This window comes from Macaca mulatta, chromosome 19 (genome assembly GCF_049350105.2).
Source record: "Macaca mulatta isolate MMU2019108-1 chromosome 19, T2T-MMU8v2.0, whole genome shotgun sequence".
Taxonomy (NCBI): Eukaryota; Metazoa; Chordata; class Mammalia; order Primates; family Cercopithecidae; genus Macaca; species Macaca mulatta.
Window position 1 is genome coordinate 54,009,966 of NC_133424.1, and position 21,100 is coordinate 54,031,065.

General features: G+C 38.6%; 1 long non-coding RNA gene across 1 annotated transcript in view; it reads left to right on the top strand.

Annotated features, from left to right (window-relative positions):
* The first annotated feature begins 1,029 nt into the window (after positions 1 to 1,029).
* LOC144337536 (uncharacterized) overlaps positions 1,030 to 21,100 on the top strand; it is a 111,374-nt gene continuing 91,303 nt past the window's right edge. The window contains exons 1-2 of the long non-coding RNA XR_013410739.1: positions 1,030 to 1,085; positions 13,597 to 13,732. This is a non-coding gene — a long non-coding RNA (uncharacterized LOC144337536). The remainder of the gene's footprint in view (positions 1,086 to 13,596; positions 13,733 to 21,100) is intronic.

Consider the following 21,100-nt stretch of genomic DNA (forward strand, 5'->3'; position numbering starts at 1 on the left):
TAAATGAATCCTGCTCTGGATACAGATACCATTTACTCCAGATAATTTGTTCCTGGCTATGCTCTCTGTTGTACATTGCAACTCATGTAGGGTATTGATCGTTTTTATACTCTCGCTTTGTCTGCAACCTGTACCTGCTACACTCTATTGGGCTCATATCTTAGATCCACCTTTCTTTCGCCCTGTCACCTGGGCAGATACTCCCTTCCCAGCCTCAAAGGATGGGATTGCTTGGCTAGAAATGATTAGCATATCCCCAGGGGGGTTTCTCAGTAATGGCATACGTGAACTGAGGTGTCAAGTAACACTAGGGGTCACTCCTTGATTAGAAAAGAATGTTGCTAATTATGTTTGTCTCATGTGATTTGCTAATTCTAGGATGCATAGCTGGAATAAGAGCAATGACCATCTCAACTGACAAACCTATTGCTGCACACACCTGTGCTCTTCAATCAACAAAGCCTGATACAAGAAACAGAAAAAGGGGAGATGTGGGAGTTCAGTCAGGGTGGTGGGAAAAATTTTAGAGGAAAAATTATAAAGATAGTTATAGCAAATAGTCACAAACCTTGGAAGGTGGGGAGTTTGCATAGCTTCAGTAAAAGATTTGGCTGAAAGCAGGTGAATTCTCTTCACAGGTGTAGCTACATAGGATTGTATAAGAGTTTACTCAGGTGATCTTAAGAACAACCTTTGATTATCTGCAGATGCAGGATAGCTCTCTACTTGGGAGGTCGGTAATATCAATTACCCTCTGGTGGTGTTTACTCAAGACCTTTGTCATTTAATCTGTACTAAATAAATGCAAACTTAGCTGGCTGATTGGGGTCACTGCTGCTAACTATTTTCCTGAACTTTCTTGGTGTTGGTGAGTGGCTTGGCAGCCCAGTCTGCTCTTTCACTGGATATTTGTGTCTGAGTATATTTGTTTTTCTGTCACTGGGTCAGGGTCTGCCGGTCAGACTCAGACAATCAAGCTCCTTAATTGTTTTTGTCCTAAGGCCCATTTCAGACCCTGTCTCTTCATTGATGTCTGTATGGTTATTTCTGTTAGAGGCAGCCAACTTTCCTTTCTTTGGATTCTGGTAGGTACAATTGTGTAGAATGAAATACAAGTTTTAGTTTATTACTCTTTTAGAAAAAAGAAACTAATTCATTCTGCTCATTAAAAGTTTTCTTTCAAAACAAATCTTAAAATCTTGATTGGAGAAGGATTAGAGATTAAACTGTTGATGTTTGAAATTCATCGTGGCTTTAAAAAATGCTTATTTTAGTTTCAGGGGTACACGTGTAGGTCTGTTATATAGGTAAATCCATGTCACGGGGGTTTGATGTACAGATTATATCATCAATTAGGTACTAAGCCTAACACTCAATAGTTATTTCTTTCTTCTGTTGTTTTGCCTCCCACCCTCCACAAGTAGGCCCTGGTGTGTGCTGCTCCCATTGTGTCCATGTGTTCTCATTATTTAGTGCCCACTTATACATGCAATATTTCATTTTCTGGTTCCTGCATTAGTTTGCTAAGGATGTTATCCTCTAGCTTCATTTATGTTCCTGCAGTAGACAAAATCTCATTCTTTTTTTTTATGGATGCATAGTATTCCATGGCATATATGTACCACATTAAAAAAATCCAGGTTCCATTGATTGGCATTTAGGTTGATTCCATGTCTTTTCCATAGCAAATAGTGCTGCAATGAAATTTGTGTGCATGTGTCTTTATGGTAGAATGATTTATATTCCTCTGGGTATATAAGCAGTAATGAGATTGCTGGGTCAAATGGTAGTTCTGTTTTTAGCCCTTTGAGGAATTGTCACACTGCTTTCCACAATGGTTGAACGAATTGACACTGCCACCAACAGTGTGTAAGCATTCCCTTTTCTCTGCAGCTTTGCCAGCATGAGCTCTTTTATTTTCTGATACTAGCCATTCTGATTGGTGTGAGATGGTGTCTTGTTGTGGTTTTGATTTGTATTTCTCTAATGATCAGTGATGCTGAGCTTTTTTATGTGCTCTTGGCCACATGTATTACTTATTTTAAAAAGTGTCTCTCCATATCCTTTGCCCACTTTTTGTTTTTTTTTCTTGTAAATTTATTTAAGTTTCGTATAGATGCTGGATATCAGACCTTTGTGAAATACATAGTTTCTAAATATTTTCTCTCATTTTTTAGCTTGTCTATTCACTCTGTTGATTGTTTCTTTTGCTGGAAGCATGAGTTTTAGATTCAGAAATATGTGAGTCTGCATCCTGATTCCTCCTTTAATGGGCTCTGAGATAAGGGACAAGTTCATTGATGTTTTGGGATAGAGGGGTAATAGTAACTGATTAAAGGGTCATTGTGAACATTAAATGAAGTGCAAACATAAAGGTTCCCAGTGCATAGCAGGTTTTTTCCTCTTCATTTTCATCTTCATCTTAAGATGTATATTGTCTCATAAAACAAAGTCCCAGCAATTGTAACTTTAGGTGTGCAATCTAAGTTTAATTCCTAAAACTGAAGTCTCTTAGATTTTACACTGATGATGCTTTTTCTTTCTATGTACAGAATAAAGACAAGATGAGAACGAATATTCTTCCCCTTACTTGTCTCTTCCAACCTGTCTTCCCTGTTTTAAGAATATGTATAAATGCCAGGCCTCCTGAAAACCTCCTCAAAGATATAAGAAGCCACAGAGTGTTTCTACAATTTGTTTTTTTCCAGGGCATGCCCTCAAGCTCTGGTCCAATAAACCTCAATTGATTCAGAAACTTGAATTGGGCACTCAATTTAGTTTACATTTTGCCAACCATGAAGGGGTCCTGTTAATGGAGTTTAGAACCTTTGACCTGCAGTGCTTCTTCTATTGTTCATGCTCAGTACCAACTATAGAGCTTTAGTTCTGACCAATTGTGTGACTTTCAGGGAATTGGATCCTACTTTCTCTTGAGGTCCCTGCTGTCTTAGATTTTTTTTGTTTGAGATCTGAGTTTTGTTTTTTCATGGAACTCCTCTCCTCATGGAGCCTTGCTCACTTCCTAAAAGGAACATGAGTTTCCTGCTCCTGTGACAATGGAGATCAGATTACAGCTAGCTCCCTGCTCAACTGAGGAGCTGGTTTGGGGTTTTGTTTTAGAATTTGCTAGCTGCAGGATAAGGCTTTTTACTACTTCATTCTATTTGTTTTTTTGTTTTTGTTTTTGTTTTTTTTTTTTTTTTGAGACGGAGTCTCGCTCTGTCGCACAGGCTAGAGTGCAGTGGCGCGATCTCGGCTCACTGCAAGCTCCGCCTCCCGGGTTCACGCCATTCTCCTGCCTCAGCCTCCCGAGTAGCTGGGACTACAGGTGCCCACAACCGCGCCCGGCTAATTTTTTGTATTTTTTTTAGTAGAGACGGGGTTTCACCGTGGTCTCGATCTCCTGACCTTGTGATCCGTCCGCCTCGGCCTCCCAAAGTGCTGGGATTACAGGCGTGAGCCACCGCGCCCGGCCTTACTACTTCATTCTAACCTCTCCTTATGCTTACAGTGTTTAACAGTATGTAAATAGTACAATCAGTATTTGTGGTTTTGGTTTTTATCATTCTTCTTTTGGATTTGACCAACTCTTCACCCTGTCTAATGTCCAAAACCCTTTCACTTGGTCAAATCCAAATCTAACAGGAGCTCTAAATTATGGTGATGCAGGCCTTGAAATTGGCTAAAGTTCTGTAACTGCAGAACATCCAATTCCACCTCTAGAAACACCTGTTGGTTGAAGAAAATAAAAATATTTTTAACCCACGATATATTTCTTTGACAAATTTTGATGTGTCTCTCAGAAGGCCAGCAAATAGAAGTGGCCCTGCACAGTTGCCTTTTGTGGAAAAACATCAACATCATAGAGAATCATTATTAATGCAGGCATGTCTTCCCTTATCTGGATCTGGGAGAAATGGACTGAATCTCACACCTTAAAGATAAAAAAATTTAGCATTGGTTTTCTCTAAGGGCTGCTACCTGCAAGGTTTCACTGACACAAGACCAACTTTGCTGACTGAACTTCCTTTCTTTCTCACATGAGCTGTATTACCATTAAAATCTGTTTTACTGCCATAACATCGTTTTGGACATGCAGAAATGCAGAACAATAATCAGCCAGCTAAAGGGTAAAAATGTATTAGTCTCAAGTTTCCTGGCTTCTCTCTGTGCATTCTTTCCAATTGGATGGTAAAAATCACTGTTTCCTCCACCAAATTTTGATTAATGGGAGAAGATATGTGTTGGACTAGTCTTGGTGTAGTAATTCTGGTGTACTTTTAAGTGATGCTGGGGTATGAATATTTTGATTGCTTAATCCATTTCCTCCCAGAAATAGTCTTTTCCTTTACCTCTTTCCTTCAGTGTTGTTCATAAAGAGAGGTACTGGATAAAATTTTATCTCACCTTGTCATATGTCCTTGAGGGCTTGATTTGTGACCAAGTCAGAGCACTCACTCTTGGTCTCCACCATCAGGGGGAGGAATCATTTTTGAGTCACATTAGTTGACCAGCCTTAACATGGCTGAGTGCCTGAGGTTTTTTATTTTTTCTTTTGTTTTCTAAATGTGTTAAGCTCCCAGGAGGGCTTGTCATTAGAAATCCCATCCATCATGGACTTTTGGCATCCCAAGTCTTGCCTGGATAGGGCTGTAGCAACACGAGTCTTTTGCTTTCCTAAGCCTATTCCTGAGAGTACATAACTTATTTTGTTGCGGTGGGGGAAAAGATCATTGGGATTGGTTTTTCACTGAAGAGGCTGTTGGATTGAGTCACTTAGAATCAATACACCACTGGAAATTCTCATAGTCCATGGCCAGAAGATGGATTCTTTAAATTGGGACTTGTAATTTAAAAAATATTTTAGAGCTCTGTTATTCCAAACGGTTGATCAGAGGATTGAATGTCAAGGAAAGACACCTAATAGTTTTATGGGTAGCCTTAAAATTTCTTTTGACTAAATTACAGAGCAACAATCTGACCTAAAACAAAGTTAAGCTTTTTTTGTAAACTCAAACTGCTTCCCTTAGATCCTCTGAGAAAATAAGAATAAAAGCCACTTTACCTTGTCATCGAATAGTTAAAAATTTTATGCTTTTACTGCTGCATCCTGGATTTAATTTCGGATGAGGGATCCAACCTTATTTGTTTTGATATTTGTGTGATTTTTGAGTTTTTGAGTTGCTCCTTCACCTCTTTGGAGATGTCTCATACATGCTTGGCTAAGCCATAATCTTGGTTAAGACTTATTCGTTTCATTTGGGAGAATACTTTTGGTTAAAAAAAAAAAAAACAAAAACAAAACTCAAAGGCCAGAAACATCAGCTGTTTGTCCTACCTAAAATCTGACAATAAGAAATCTGAGGCTGGGCGCAGTGGCTCATGCCTGTAATCCCAGCACTTTGGGAGGCGTAGGCGTGAGGATCACGAGGTCAGGAGATCCAGACCATCCTGGCTAACGCGGTGAAACCCCGTCTCTAGTAAATATACAAAAAATTAGCCAGGCGTGGTGGCGGGCACCTGTAGTCCCAGCTATTCTGGAGGCTGAGGCAGGAGAATGGTGTGAACTTGGGAGGCGGATGTTGCAGGGAGCTGAGATCGCGCTACTGCACTCCAGCCTGGGTGATAGAGCGAGACTCTGTCTAAAAAAAAAAAAAAAAAAAAAAAAAAAGGACAATCTGACAGTAGGTAGCTGGTCAGATGTAAGCCAGGCAGGAGAGCTCCTTTCACCTCCCCACACTAGAAATGTCAAGTGATCATCACCAGGTGATGGTCAAGTCAGGTGGTTGTTAATATCTCTCTAAAGAAATAACTGGTTGCAGGTAGTGCCAGGGAGATATAGTCTCACAAGAGATAGAAAACACCTGAAACAAGTGATCAGCAGCTTTCTGATAACTTCTGAGAAGTCGAGCAAGTGGGCTCAAAGATACGCATTAAGAGGCAACATAATAGAATTTTCTGGTATATGATGGTCAGGACTTTTTTTTTTTTTTTTTTTTTTTTACATTTTAGAAGAATTTATAACAACTATGTTTTCAAATTTTTACCATTTTATTTTATTTTTAAATCTTTTATTTCCATAGGTTTTTGGGGATTTGGTATTTAATTACATAAGTTCTCCAGTGGTGATTTGTGAGATTTTGGTGCACCCATCACCCCAGCCGTATACACTGAACTCAATTTGTAGTCTTTTGTCCCTCACCCCTTTGCCACCCTTTTCCCTAAGTCTATTGTATCATTGTTATGCCTTTGCATCCTCATAGCTTAGCTCCCACTTATGAGTGAGAACATCCAGTGTTTGGTTTTCATTCCTGAGTTACTTCACTTAGAATAATAGTCTCCAGTTTCTTCCAGGTTGCTGCGAATGCCATTAATTCCTTCCTTTTATGGCTGAGTAGTATTCATTCATATATATATGAATATATATTCATATGTGTGTATATATATATATATATATATATATATATATATACATACACCACAATTTCTTTATCCACTCATTTATAGTTTGCATTCCTACCAACAGGGTAGATGTGTTCCCTTTTCACCGCTTCCACATCAACATCCATTATTTTTATTTATTTATTTTTGAGATCATGGAGTCTTACTCTTTCACCCAAGTTGGAGTGCAGTGGCATAATCTTGGCTCACTGTAACTTTTGCCTCCCAGGTTCCAGCCGTTCTTCTGCCTCAGACTCTGGAGTTGCTGGGATTACAGGCATATGCCACCACACCTAGGTAATTTTTTTGTATTTGTAGTAGAGACAGAGTTTCACCATGTTGTACATGCTGGTGTCAAACCCCTGACCTTAAGTTGTCCACCCATTTCGGCCTCCCAAAGTGTTGGGATTACAGGTGTAAGCCATCGTGCCTGGCCAACAACTATTATTTTTTCATTTTTTGATTATGAACATTCTTGCAGGAGTAAGATGGTATCACATTGTGGTTTTGATTTGCATTTCCCTGATCATTAGTGAAATTGAGCATTTTTTCATATGTTTGTTAGCCATTTGTTTATCTTGTTTGGAGAATTGTTTATTCATGTACTTAGCTCACTTTTTAATGGGATTGTTGTTTGTCAATTTGTTTTGAGTTTCTTGTAGTTTCTGGATATTGGTTATCTTTCAGATGTATAGATTGTGAAGATTTTCTTTCACTCTCTGGGTTATATGTTTAGTCTGCTGACTGTTGCTTCGTTGTTCAGAAGCTCTTCAGTTTAATTAGTCTCACCTACTTATTTTTGCTTTTGTTGCATTTGCTTTTGGGCTCTTGGTCATGAACTTTTCGCTTAAGCGAAAGTCCAGAAGGATTTTTCCAATGTCATCTTCTAGAATTTTTATAGTTTCAGGTCTTAGATTTAAGTCCTTGATTCATCTTGAGTTGATTTTTGTATAAGGTGAGAAATGAAGATCCAGTTTTATTCTCCTCCATTCGACTTGCCAATTATTTCAGCACCATTTGTTGAATAAGGTGTCCTTTACCCAATTTATGTTTTTGTTTGCTTTGTCAAAGATAAGTTGGCTGTAAGTATTTAGGTTTATTTCTGGGATCTTTATTCTGTTCCATTGGTCTATGTGCCTATTTTTATACCAGCACCATGCTGTTTTGGTGACTATGGACTTAGAGCATTGTTTGAAGTCAGGTGATGTGACACCACCAGATTTGTTCTTTTGCTGAGTCTTGCTTTGGGTATGTTGGGTCTTGTTTGGTTCCACACAAATTTTTGAATTGTTTTCTCTAGTTCTGTGAAGAATGATGGTGGCATTTTAATGGGTATTGCATTGAATTTGTAGATTGCTTTTGTCAGTGTGTCCATTTTCACAACAATGATTCTATTCATCCATGAGCAAGGGGTGCATTTTCATATTTTGCGTCATCTACGATTTCTTTCAGCAGTGTTTTGTAGTTTTTCTTGAGGTCTTTCACCTCCTTGTTTAGATATATTCCTAGTTATTATTTCTTCATAACTGCTGTCATAAAAGTTGTTCAATTCTTGATTTGATTCTCTGCTTGGTCACTTGGAGGGGTCTTTAGGGTCTTCTAGGTATAGGATTATATTATCAGCAAGCAGCGACAGTTTTACTTCCTCTCTACCAATTTGGATGCCCTTTATTTATTTCCCTTGTTTGATTGATTTGGCTAGGACTTTCAGTACTCTGTTGAATGAAAGTGGTGAGAGCGGCATCTCCTTGTGTTGTTCCCCTGCTGAGAGTGAATGCTTTCAACTTTTTCTCATTCAGTGTTATGTTGGCTGTGGGTTTGTGTGCCAATTTTGCTGAGAGTTTTAATCATAAAACGATGCTGGATGTTGTCAAATACCTTTTCAGTGTCTATTGAGAGGATCATGTGAGTTTTAAATTCTGTTTATGCGGTGTACTATATTTATTGACTTGTGTATGTGGAACGATTCCTGCTTCCCTATTATGAAACCTACTTGATCATGGTGGATCATGTTTTTGATGTGCTGTTGGATTCAGTTAGCTAGTATTTTGTTAAGAATTTCTGCATCTGTGTGCATCAGGGATATTGATCAGTAGTTTTCTTTGTTATATCCTTTTCTGGGTTTGGTATTAGGGTGATACCGGCTTCATAGAATGATTTAGGGAGAATTCCATCTTTCTCTAGCATGTGGAATAGTCCTGGAATTTGTTTTGTTTTGTTGTTAATTTTTAAATTATCCTTTCAATCTTGCTGCTTTTTGTTGGCCTGTTCAGGGTTTCTAATTCTTTCTAATTTAATCTAGGAGGGTTTTATATTTCTAGGAATTTATTCATCCCCTCTAGGTTTTCTAGTCTATGCACATAAATGTGTTTGTAGCACCTGTGAATGATCTTTTGTATTTCTGTGGCGTTGGTGGTTATAGCTCCCATTTCATTTCTAAATGAGCTTATTTGGCCCTTCTCTCTTCTTTTCTTGGTTGTTCTTGCCTATGGTCTATCAATTTTATTTATTTTTCCAAAAGCCAGCTTTACATTTAATTTATATTTGGTATTATTTTGTTTCAACTTCATTTGATTCTGCTCTGATCTTGGTTAATTTTGTTCTTTTATTGGGTTTGGGTTTGGTGTGTTCTTGTTTCTTGAATTTCTAGAAATGTAACCTTAGATTTTCTATTGGTGCTCTTTCAGTCATTTTGATGTAGACATTTAAGGCTATGAACTTTTAGCACACTCTTTGCATAATTCCAGATGTTTTGATAGGATGCATCATTATTGTTCATTTCAAAGAATTTTTAAATTTCCATCTTGATTTCTTATTTGACCCAATGATCATTCAGGAGCAAGTTATTTAATTTCTGTGTGTTTTCATGGTTTTTAAGGTTCCTTCTGGAGTTGATTTCCAGTTTTATTCTACTGCTGTCTGAGAGAGTACTTCACAGAATTTCAATTTTCTTAAATTTATTGAGACTTGTTTTGTGGCCTATCATATGGTCTATCTTGAAGAAAATTCCATGTGCTGATGAATAGAATGTACATTCTGGGTTATCGGGTTGAACATTCTGTAAATATTTCTTAAGTCGATTTGCTCTAGGGCATAGTTTAAATCCATTGTTTCTGTCTTGACTTTCTGTCTTGATGACCTGTCTAGTGCTGTCAGTGGAGTACTGAAGTCCCTCACTATTATTGTGTTACTGTCTATCTCAATTCTTAGGTCTCGTAGTAATAGTTATATAAATTTGGGAGCTCCAGTGTTAGGTGCATATGTATTTAGGATTGTGATATTTTTCTGTTGGACAAGTCCTTTTATTGTTATATAATGTCCCTCTTTGTCTTTTTTAACTGCTGTTGCTTTAAAGTTAGTTTTTTCTGATAGAAGAATAGTTACTCCTGCTCATGTTTGTGGCCATTTGCATGGGGTATCTTTTCCTATGCTTTTACCTTAAGTTTATACAACGCTTTATGGTTATTGGAGTCTCTTGAGGGCAGCAGATACTTGCTTGGTGCATTATTATCAATTCTGCAATTCTGTATCTTTTAAGTGCTGCTTTTAGACCACTTACATTCAATGTTAATATTGAAACTGAGGTCCTGTTCCATTCATCCTGATATTTGCTGCCTGAATACCTTGGTTTCATTCATTTATTGATTGTATTTTTGTTTTATAGGTCCTGTGAGATTCATGCTTAAAGAGGTTCTGTGTTGATGTGTTTCCAGGATTTGTTTCAATGTTTGGAGCTCCTTTTAGCAGTTATTGTAGTGCTGGCTTGGTAGTGGCAAATTCTCTCAGCATTTGTTTGTCTGAAAATGACTGTTATCATTCCTTTATTTATGAGCTTTAGTTTTGCTGAATATAAAATTCTTGGCTGATAATTTTTTTAAGGAGGCTGCAGATAGGTATGTATGCTCATTTGAGGCATTCTTCTATTATTGAAGATTACTAATATCACATGTGTTGGAAAGCATTTGAGATTATTTTCTTAATTGATGAGTACTCTTATTTTTATATTAATTTGATACCATGTATAAACAATATATAAACATAGGTACTGACATATACATATATGTGATACCACATAGAACATATATATGTGCACATAAAGATAGAGGGAGACAGAAATACTTTAGGTTTTTGATTTTAAAACTTTCTGCATGGAACCCATAAAACTCACTATTAAATAAAACAGTTGGATTTAAATAGTGCTTTTGTAAATAGAAAAAGTTAGCATTTATCTGAGGAAGCCCTGGCTGAGTTTTAGAGAAAGTAGGTAGTAAATTAACATCTCAAAGCAGAGAGAGAGAGAGAGAGAGAGAGAGAGAGAGAGAAGGAATTTGGGTGTGTTCAAGGAAGATTAAAAATAGATGCCAAGGTATCACAAAAATGATAGAAATTTATAACAGGATTTTATAACTAGACCAATTTTATTTACATATATAACTTTTATTTTGGTCTCTGTTTTCCAACTGTACTCCAGGAAACACACTACACAGGGTCCCTTCTTAAGTGTTAGTGGGCCACTTCATATGCAGACAGCCCACTTTAAGGGAAGAATCAGGGGAGAAGAGATGCAGACCCCAGAATTATGCCAATATTCAAAACCCTAAGTCAAAGGTCAAACCACACACGTGAAATCTCATCACCTGTTTGGCCCTGTTTTCAGTGTACTTTACTTTCTTTAATTTCTGCTCTAACGCCATTAAATAAACTTTCAATCTTGGTGTAAAACTTGCCTCAGTCTCTTCTTCTGTCTTATGACACTTAGTTGAATTCTTTCTTTTGAAAATAAAGAATTGAGGCTGCTGCAGACTTGCACAGATTTGTGGCCATTAATATATTTTAGCACCATTCTACATGGTAGAATATATATATATATATATTCATATATATAAAACATATGTATTCATAGAGGCCTTGAATCTATATTCTTGCTGCACTTTATATAAACAATCCAGGTGTAAGACTAAAACTTATTTTGGAAATTCATTTGTCACAAATGATTTCTATTTCATAAAATGGGGAACAGGAGGGGGAAAATTATTTTTCAGAGGAAAACAGCAGAACAACAGTTATTAAATTTTAGATGTGTTCATTTAAAAAAAATTTTTGTTATTTACCTACAATTTGGACTGAATCATACATTTTTTCCTGGCCAGAATTTTCAAAACTAATGGTTTCAGAATTTTCTTCCATTTTTCTTCCATTTTGGCATATTATAAATTTAAGCTGTGCTTTTCAATTTTGTATCATTTTTTTAAAATTACACTTTTAAGTTCTGGGATACATGTGCAGAACCTGCAGGTTTGTTACATAGGTATACACGTGCCATGCTGTTTTGTTGCACCCATTAACCCATCATCTACATTAGATATTTCTCCTAATGCTATTCCTCCCCTAGCCCCCCACACCCCAACAGGCCCCAGTGTATGATGTTCCCTTCCCTTTGTCCATGTGTTCTCATTGTCCAACTCCCACTTATGAATGAGAACATGCAGTGTTTGGTTTTCTATTCCTGTGTTAATTTGCTGAGAATGGTGATTTCCAGCTTCATCCATGTCCCTGAAAAGGACATGAACTCATCGTTTATTATGGCTGCATCGAATTCCATGGTGTAGATGTACCACATTATCTTTATATAGTCTCTCATTGATAGGCATTTGGGTTGGTTCCAAGTCTTTGCTATTGTGAATAGTGCCACAATAAACATATCTGTGCATGTGTCTCTATAGTAGAATGATCTATAATCCTTTGGGTATATACCCAGTAGTGGGATTACTGGGTCAAATGTTATTTCTTATTTTAGATCCTTGAGGAATCGCCACACTGTCTTCCACAAAGGTTGAACTAATTTACACTCCCACCAACAGTGTAAAAGCATTCCTATTACCCCACATTGTCTCCAGTATCTGTTGTTTCCTGAGCTTCCTCCAGCATCTGTTTTTTCCTGACCAACATTCTAACTGGCGTGAGATGGTATCACATTGTGGTTTTGATTTGCATGTCCCTAATGAGCAGTAATAATGAGCTTTTTTTCATATGTTTGTTGGTCACATAAATGTCTTATCTTGAGAAGTGTCTGTTCATGTGCTTTGCCCACTTTTTGGTCGGGTTGTTTGTTTGTTTTTTTCTTGTAAATTTAAGTTTCTTGTAGATTCTGGATATTACCCTTTTGTCAGATGGGCAGATTAAATGTTGCAAGCTGAAACTAGACAACTTATGTAAACTTCTGGAGAAATCATAGCAACTTATATATAAACAACCTTTATGCCTGCTGATGAGTAGACAACACAAAACATACACGTGAACACTGGATTCAGACTGCAATTCAGAGAATTGTGTCAGATTGCCATGGCAATTGGAAGATGCTTCAGAAACTCTAGAAAACCTAGTCTGTAGACTGCTGCAGACATTACAGGTGAACCAACATACAACTGAAAATGTTAGAGCGATGTTTGCCAAACAAATTCCTCTCATTGAAGCAGCATTTGTGTGACTTATTAAGGTTCCAGGATTATACTATCCCTTTGTTGCTGTGATTTCCCTTTGCCCTTTTCTGATTTGTCTTCATACCCTTTTCCGTGGGATGTGACTTCTTAAGAATGAGCCTTCCTAGTCACGTAGGATCAGATGAAATATACAGCCACAGGGGTCTTCTACAATGTTTTCTCTGAGAGCTTTTGAAGAATTGTGGGGCCAGGTGTGCTGGCACAGGCCTGCAATCCCAGCCCTTTGAGAGTCCAAGGCAGGAGGATCACTTGAATCCAGGAGTTTAAGACCAGCCTAAAGAAAAAAGGGAGACCAACAGAAAAGCCAAAGATCTCTGGCATCTCCGGATGATTGCCTGAACAAGTTGTTTTTTTTTGGCTTCAAAACCTTTCAAGATGTATATTTGTTTTTAAAAGACAGACATGTCGATTATAACTTTAGGTGAGCAATCAAAATCTAGCTCCTAAAACTAAAGTACTTTTACTCTCATTCTGATAATATTTATTTTCTGAGGTACAGAAGAAAAACAAGATTAGATCTATTGCTTTTCTGCCCACTGCGTCTCCTCCTACCTGCCTTCTCTCCTTTAATTAAATGTATAAATACTAAGCCTCCAGAAACCTCTTCAGAGAGAACACAAGCCACAGAGGTTTTTTGCAACTCATATTTTTCCAGGTTGCACCGTCAAGCTCTGGCTCAATAAAACTCAATTGGTCAAGACTCTTGCCTCAGTCTTTCATCCTGGAAAACAACCATGAGTCCTGCAAAGCCCTTCAGTAATCTACTGCCTGCCTAGGTGATGTGTACCTCGGTGAGTCATATCTTCATGAGTCAAACACTCTTTTTCCTTTTATGCCTTTCCCAACCCTACCACTCAGTACTATGTGCTCTGATTTGACCCCAGCTCCCAGGTTGTTTGTGTTGGTCTAAGAAAGCAAGACCAGGAAGGGCAGGTTGAGAAGGAATTAAGAGGCCAAGAGCCATGGAACGTGGCAGGTGGGGCTGTCATTGCTCAAAGTCACACTCCCTGGGTGCATTTTATGAATTTTTCTGGATTTGGAATCTTTTCCCTGTGTGTCTTTCTAGAAACTCACCCTCCTACTTTCTTCTCATTACACTTTCTGTTTCTAGTGTACTTGGTTATGTCCAGAGAATGGCCATGCAAACAGTTGACAATAGAATAGAAAAAGACTTTTTGTGAGACTTGGAACCTGGCCTTTCTTTTTTCCAAAAAGATTGAGGGCAGTTGTGAGTGTAGTGTTAGGGAACAGGTGCATAAGTGAAGGATGAGACAGAAAACAAAATGCTGGCTGTCAAATCCTGAAAGTAAATGGGACAAAAATTATTTTTGAAGGTGGATGTCATTCAGGAGACCTTGTAAATCTTAGCATGTCCTCTTACCAGATGAAGTGGAGGATGAGGTTAAGTTATGGAGTTAGGTGACAGTGGGCACATACTTCTCCGCCACAGTTCTTTTTTTCTTAGTCTGTAAAAATGGTGATGGTGACCCTTAGGATTTTTGTCATGACTGTAGCTACATGAAAAGCACTTAGGATGTGCCTGTTGCATAGTTATTATGCTAACTCAGGTAGACTGGAATCGACTTCTTACAGAAAAATATGATCTGTTTTGAGAGCTATCTGCTTCCTTAAAATTTCAGTGATAGTATATAACATTTGTCATGTATGGCTCTATTTTGGAGTGTCTGTACTCTCACTTAGGTGAGAATATGAACAAAACTTAAAGCATTAGCTTTAGTCTCAATAACTGTAATTTTGGGCTTCTAACAATTCCTTCCTTTTCTTTTTTTTTAAATTTTCTTTGTCTTAAAAAAATTTTTTTTTATACTTTATGTTCTAGGGCAGATGTGCACAATGTGAAGATTTGTTACATTTGTATACATGTGCCATACTGGTGTGCTGCACCCATTAACTCATCATTTACATTAAGTGTGTCTCGTCATGCTATCCCTCTCCCCTTCCACCACCCCACAACAACCTTGGTGTGTGATGTTCCCCTTCCTGTGTCCAAGTGTTCTCATTGTTCAATTCCCACCTATGAGTGAGAACATGCTGTTTTTGTTTTTCTTTTCTTGTGATAGTTTGCTGAGAATGATGGTTTCCAGTTGCATCCATGTCCCTACAAAGGACATGCACTCATCCTTTTTTATGACTGCATAGTATTCCATGGTGTATATTTGCCACATTTTCTTAATCCAATCTGTCAATGATGGACATTTGGGTTGATTCCAAGTCTTTGCTATTATGAATAGTGCCGCAATAAATATACGTGTGCATGTGTCTTTATAGCAGCATGATTTAGAATCCTTTTGGTATATACCCAGTAATGGGATGGCTGGGTCAAATGGTATTTCTAGTTCTAGATTCTTGAGGAATCGCCACGCTGTCTTCCACAATGGTTGAACTAGTTTACAGTCCCACCAACAGTGTGAAAGTGTTCCTATTTCTCCACATCCTCTCCAGCACCTGTTGTTTCCTGACTTTTTTATGATCGCCATTATAACTGGCGTGAGATGGTATCTCATTATGGTTTTGATTTGCATTTCTCTGATGGCTAGTGATGAACATTTTTTCATGTGTCTGTTGGCTGTATAAATGTCTTCTTTTGAGAAGTGTCTGTTCATATCCTTGCCCACTTTTCGATGGGGTTTTTTTTTTTCTTGTGAATCTGTGTGAGTTCTTTTCTGGATATTAGCCCTTTGTCAGATGAGTGGTTTGCAAAAATGTTCTCGCATTCTGTAGGTTGCCTATTGACTCTGATGGTAGTTTCTTTAGCTGTGCATAAGCTCTAGTTTAATTAGATCCCATTTGTCCATTTTGGCTTTTGTTCCCTTTGCTTTTGGTGTTTTAGATATGAAATCCTTGCCCATGCCTATGTCCTGAATGGTATTGCCTAGGTTTTCTTCTAGGGTTTTTATGGTTTTATGTCTAACATTTAAGTCTTTAATCCATCTTGCATTAATTTTTGTATAAGCTGTAAGGTAGGGATCCAGTTTCAGCTTTCTACTTATGGCTAGCCAGTTTTCCCAGCACCATTTGTTAAATAGGGAATCCTTTCCCCATTTTTTGCTTTTGTTAGGTTTGTCAAAGATCAGATGGTTATAGATGTGTGGTATTATTTCTGAGGGCTTTGTTCTGTTCCATTGATGTATATCTCTGTTTTGGTACCAGTACCATGCTGTTTTGGTTACAGTAGCCTTGTAGTATAGTTTGAAGTCAAGTAGCGTGATACCTGCTGTTTTCTTCTTTTGGCTAAAGATAGTCTTGGTTTCCTGGGCTCTTTTTTGGTTCCCTATGAACTTTAACGTATTTTTTTCCAATTCAGTGAAGAAAGTCATTAGTAGCTTAATAGGGATGGCATTGAATCTATAAATTACCTTGGGCAGTATGGCCATTTTCATATTATTGATTCTTCCTATTCGTGAGCATGAAATTTTCTTCCGTTTGTTTGTGTCCTCTTTTATTTCATTGAGCAGTGGTTTGTAGTTCTCCTTGAAGGGTTCCTTCACTTCCCTTGTAAGTTCGATTCCTAGGTATTTTGTTCTCTTTGAAGCAATTCTGAATGGGAGTTCATTCATGTTTTGGCTCTCTGTTAGTCTGTTATTGATGTACAGAAATGCTTGTGATTTTGGCATATTAATTTTGTACTGTGCTGAAGTTGCTTATCAGCTTAAGTAGATTTTGTGCTGAGATGATGGAGTTTTCTAAATATACAATCATGTCATCTGCAAACAGGGACAATTTGACTTCTTCTTCTCCTAATTGAATACCCTTTATTTCTTTCTCTTGACTGATTGCCCTGGCCGGATCTTCCAACACTATGTTGAATAGGAGTGGTGAGAGAGGGCATCCCTGTCTTGTTCCAGTTTTCAATGGGAATGCTTCTAGTTTTTGCCCATTCAGTATGATATTATCTGTGGGTTTGTCATAAATAGCTCCTATTATTTTGAGATACATTCCATCAATCCCGAATTTATTGAGAGTTTTTAGCATGAAGGGCTGTTGAATTTTGTCAAAGGCTTTTTCTGTATCTATTGAGATAATCATGTGGTGTTTGTCTTTAGTTCTGTTTATATGCTGGATTACATTTATTAATTTGCGTATGTTGAACCAGCTTGCATCCCAGGGATGAAGCCCACTTGATCATGGTGAATAAGCTTTTTTATGTGCTGCTGGATTTTGTTTGCCAGTATGTTGTTGAGGATTTTTCCATCGATGTTCATCAGTGGTATTGGTCTAAAATTCTCTGTTTTTGTTATGTCTCTGCCAGGCTTTGGTATAAGGATGATGTTGGCCTCATAAAATGAGTTAGGGAGGATTCCTTCTTTTTCTATTGATTGGAATATTTTCAGAAGGAATGGTACCAGCTCCTCCTTGTACCTCCGGTGGAATTCGGCTGTGAATCCGTCTTGTCCTGGACTTTTTTTTTGGTTGGTAAGCTATGAATTACTGCCTCAATTTCAGAGCCTGTTATTAGTCTATTCAGGGATTCAACTTCTTCCTGGTTTAGTCTTGTGAGAGTGTAAGTGTCCAGGAAATTATCCATTTCTTCTAGGTTTTCTGGTTTATTTGCATAGAGGTGTTTATAGTATTCTCTGATGGTAGTTTGTATTTCTGTGGGGTCGTTGTTTATATGTCTTTTATCAATTTTTATTGGTTCTATTTGATTCTTCTCTCTTTTCTTCTTTATTAGTCTTGCTAGCGGTCTATCAATTTTGTTGATCTTTTCAAAAAACCAGCTCCTGGATTCATAGATTTTTTTGGAGGGTTTTTGTGTCTCTATCTCCTTCAGGTCTGCTCTGATCTTTGTTACTGATTGCCTTCTGCTAGCTTTTGAATGTGTTTGCTCTTGTTTCTCTAGTTCTTTTAATTGTGATGTGATGTTAGGGTGTCAATTTTCTATGTTTCCTGCTTTCTCTTGTGGGCATTTAGTGCTATACATTTCTCTTTATACACTGCTTTAAATGTGTCCCAGAGATTCTGGTATAGTGACTTTGTTATCATTGGTTTCTAGGAACATCTTTATTTCTGCCTTCATTTCGTTATGTACCCAGTAGTCATTCAGGAGCAGGTTGTTCAGTTTCCATGTAGTTGTGTGTTTTCATTGAGTTTCTTAATCCTGAGTTCTAGTTTGATTGCACTGTGGTCTGAGAGACAGTTTGTTATAATTTCTGTTCTTTTGTATTTGCTGAGGAGTGCTTTACTTCCAACTCTGTGGTCAATTTTGGAATAAGAGTGATGTGGTGCTGTGAAGACTGTATATTCTGTTGATTTGGGGTGGAGAGTTCTGTAGATGTCTATTAGGTCCGCTTGGTGCAGAGCTGAATTCAATTCCTGAATATCCTTGTTAACTTTCTGTCTAGTTGATCTGTCTAATGTTGACAGTGGAGTGTTAAAGTCTCCCATTATTATTGTGTGGAAGTCTAAGTCTCTTTGTAAGTCTCCAAGGGCTTGCTTTATGAATCTGGGTGCTCCTGTATTGGGTGCATATATATTTAGGATAGCTAGCTCTTCTTCTTTAATTGATCCCTTTACCATTATGTAGTGGCCTTCTTTGTGTCTTTTGATCTTTGGTGGTTTAAAGTCTGTTTTATCAGAGACTAGGACTGCAACCCCTGCCTTTTTTGTTTTCCATTTGCTTGGTACATCTTCCTCCATCCCTTTATTTCGAGCCTATGTGTGTCTTTGCACGTGAGATGGGTCTCCTGAATATAGCGTGCTGATGAGTCTTCACTCTTTATCCAATTTCCCAGTCTGTTTCTTTTAATTGGACCATTTAGTCCACTTACCTTAAGGTTCATATTATAATTTGTGATCTTGATCCTGTCATTATGATCTTAGCTAGTTATTTTGCTCGTTAGTTGATGCAGTTTCTTTCTAGCATCGATGATCTTTACATTTTGGCATGTTTTTGCAGTGGCTGGTACCGGTTGTTCCTTTCCATGTTTAGTGCTTCCTTCAGGAGCTCTTGTAGGGCAGGCCTGGTGGTAACAAAATCTCTCAGCATTTGCTTGTCTGTAAAGGGTTTTATTTCTCCTTCACTTATGAAGCTTAGTTTGGCTGGATATGAAATTCTGGGATGAAAATTCTTTTCTTTAAGAATGTTGAATATTGGCCCATACTCTCTTCTGACTTGTAGTGTTTCTGCTGAGAGATCCACTCTTAGTCTGATGGGCTTCCCTTTGTGAGTAACCCATCCTTTCTCTCTGTCTGCCCTTAATATTTTTTCCTATATTTCAACTTTGGTTAATCTGACAATTATGTGTCTTGGAGTTGCTCTTCTCGAGGAGTATCTTTTCGGCATTCTCTGTATTTCCTGAATTTGAATGTTGGCCTGCCTTGCTAGGTTAGGGATGTTCTCATGGATAATATCCTGCAGAGTGTTTTCCATCTTGGTTCCATCCTCCCCGTCACTTTCACATACACCAATCATACATAGATTTTGTCTTTTCACATAGTCCCATATTTCTTGGAGGCTTTGTTGATTTCTTTTTACTCTTTTTTCTCTAAACTTCTCTTGCTTCATTTCATTTATTTGATCTTCAATGACTGATACCCTTTCTTCCAGTTGATCGAGTCGGTGACTGAAACTTGTGCATTTGTCACGTAGTTCTTGTGTCATGGTTTTCATCTCTATCAGGTCATTTAAGGGCTTGTCTACTTTGGTTATTCTAGTTAGTCATTTGTCAAAGATTTTTTCAAGGTTTTTAGTTTCTTGGCGCTGGATTCCCACTTCCTCCATTAGCTAGGAGAAATTTGATTGTCTGAAGCCTTCTTCTCTCAACTTGTCAAAATCATTCTCCATCCAGCTTTGTTCCGTTGCTGGTGAGGAGCTGCATTCCTTTGGAGGTTGAGAGGTGCTCCGATTTTTAGAATTTTCAGCTTTTCTGCACTGCTTTTTGCCCATCTTTGTGCTTTTATCTACCTTTGGTCTTTGATGATGGTGACCTACAGATGGGATTTTAGTGTGGATGTCCTTTCTGTTTGTTAGTTTTCCTTCTAACAGTCAGGACCCTCAGCTGCAGGTCTGTTGGAGTTTGTTTGAGGTCCACTCCAGACACTGTATGGCTGGGTATCAGCAGTGGAGGCTGCAGAAGAGTGAATATTGCTGAACAGCCAATGCTGTGGGGGATATCTCCAAGTTAGGCTACTCAGGGTCAGGGACCCACTTGAGCAGGCAGTCTGTCCATTCTTTGAAAAAAATTCCACGCTGGGAGAACCACTACTGTCTCCAAATCTGTCAGACAGGGACATTTACATCTGCAGAGGTTTCTGCTGCCTTTTGTTTGGCTATGCCCTGTCCCCAGAGGTGGAGTCTACAGAGGCAGGCAGGCCTCCTTGAGTGGCGGTGGGCTCCACCCACTTCAAGCTTCCTGGCTGCTTTGTTTACCTCCTTAAACCTCAGCAATGGTGGCGCCCCTCCCCCAGCCTTGCTGCTGCCTTGCAGTTAGATATCAGACTGCTGTGCTCACAATGAGCGAGGCTCCCTGGGTGTGGGACCCTCCAAGCCAGGCACGGGATATAATCTCCTGGTGTGCCATTTGTTGAGACTCTTGGTAAAGCACAGTATTGGGTGGGAGTGACCCAATTTTCCAGGTGTTGTGTGTCACGGTTTCCCTTTGCTAGGAAAGGGAATTCCCATCCCCCTTGTGCTTCCTGGGTGAGGTAGTGCCTCACTCTGCTTCGGCTCTCATTCATTGGGCTGCACCCACTGTCTTACACCCACTGTCTGAGACAACCCAGTGAGATGAACCTGGTAGCTCAGTTGAAAATGCAGAAATCACCTATCTTCTGTGCTGCTCATGCTGGGAGCTGGAGGCTGGTGGTGTTCCTATTGACCATCTTGACACCACCCCCTCTTCTTTTTTTTTTTTTGTTTTGTTGGAGTCTCACTCTGTCGCTGAGGCTGAAGTGCAGTGGCACGATCTTAGCTCACTGCAACCTCTGCCTCCCTGGTTCAAGCAATTCTCCTGCCTCAGCATCCCAAGTAGCTGGGATTATATTGTAGGATCTGGCCAGCAGCCCACAATGCAACAGGGCTCTTTCTTTGTTCCCAGGTGGATAGGCAGGTCAAGAAGTAAAAGACACACACAAGATAGTGAAAGCTGAGTCCAGGGGTGGTGATTACGTTTTGGTCCTGTGGTGCCGCCAACGCACTG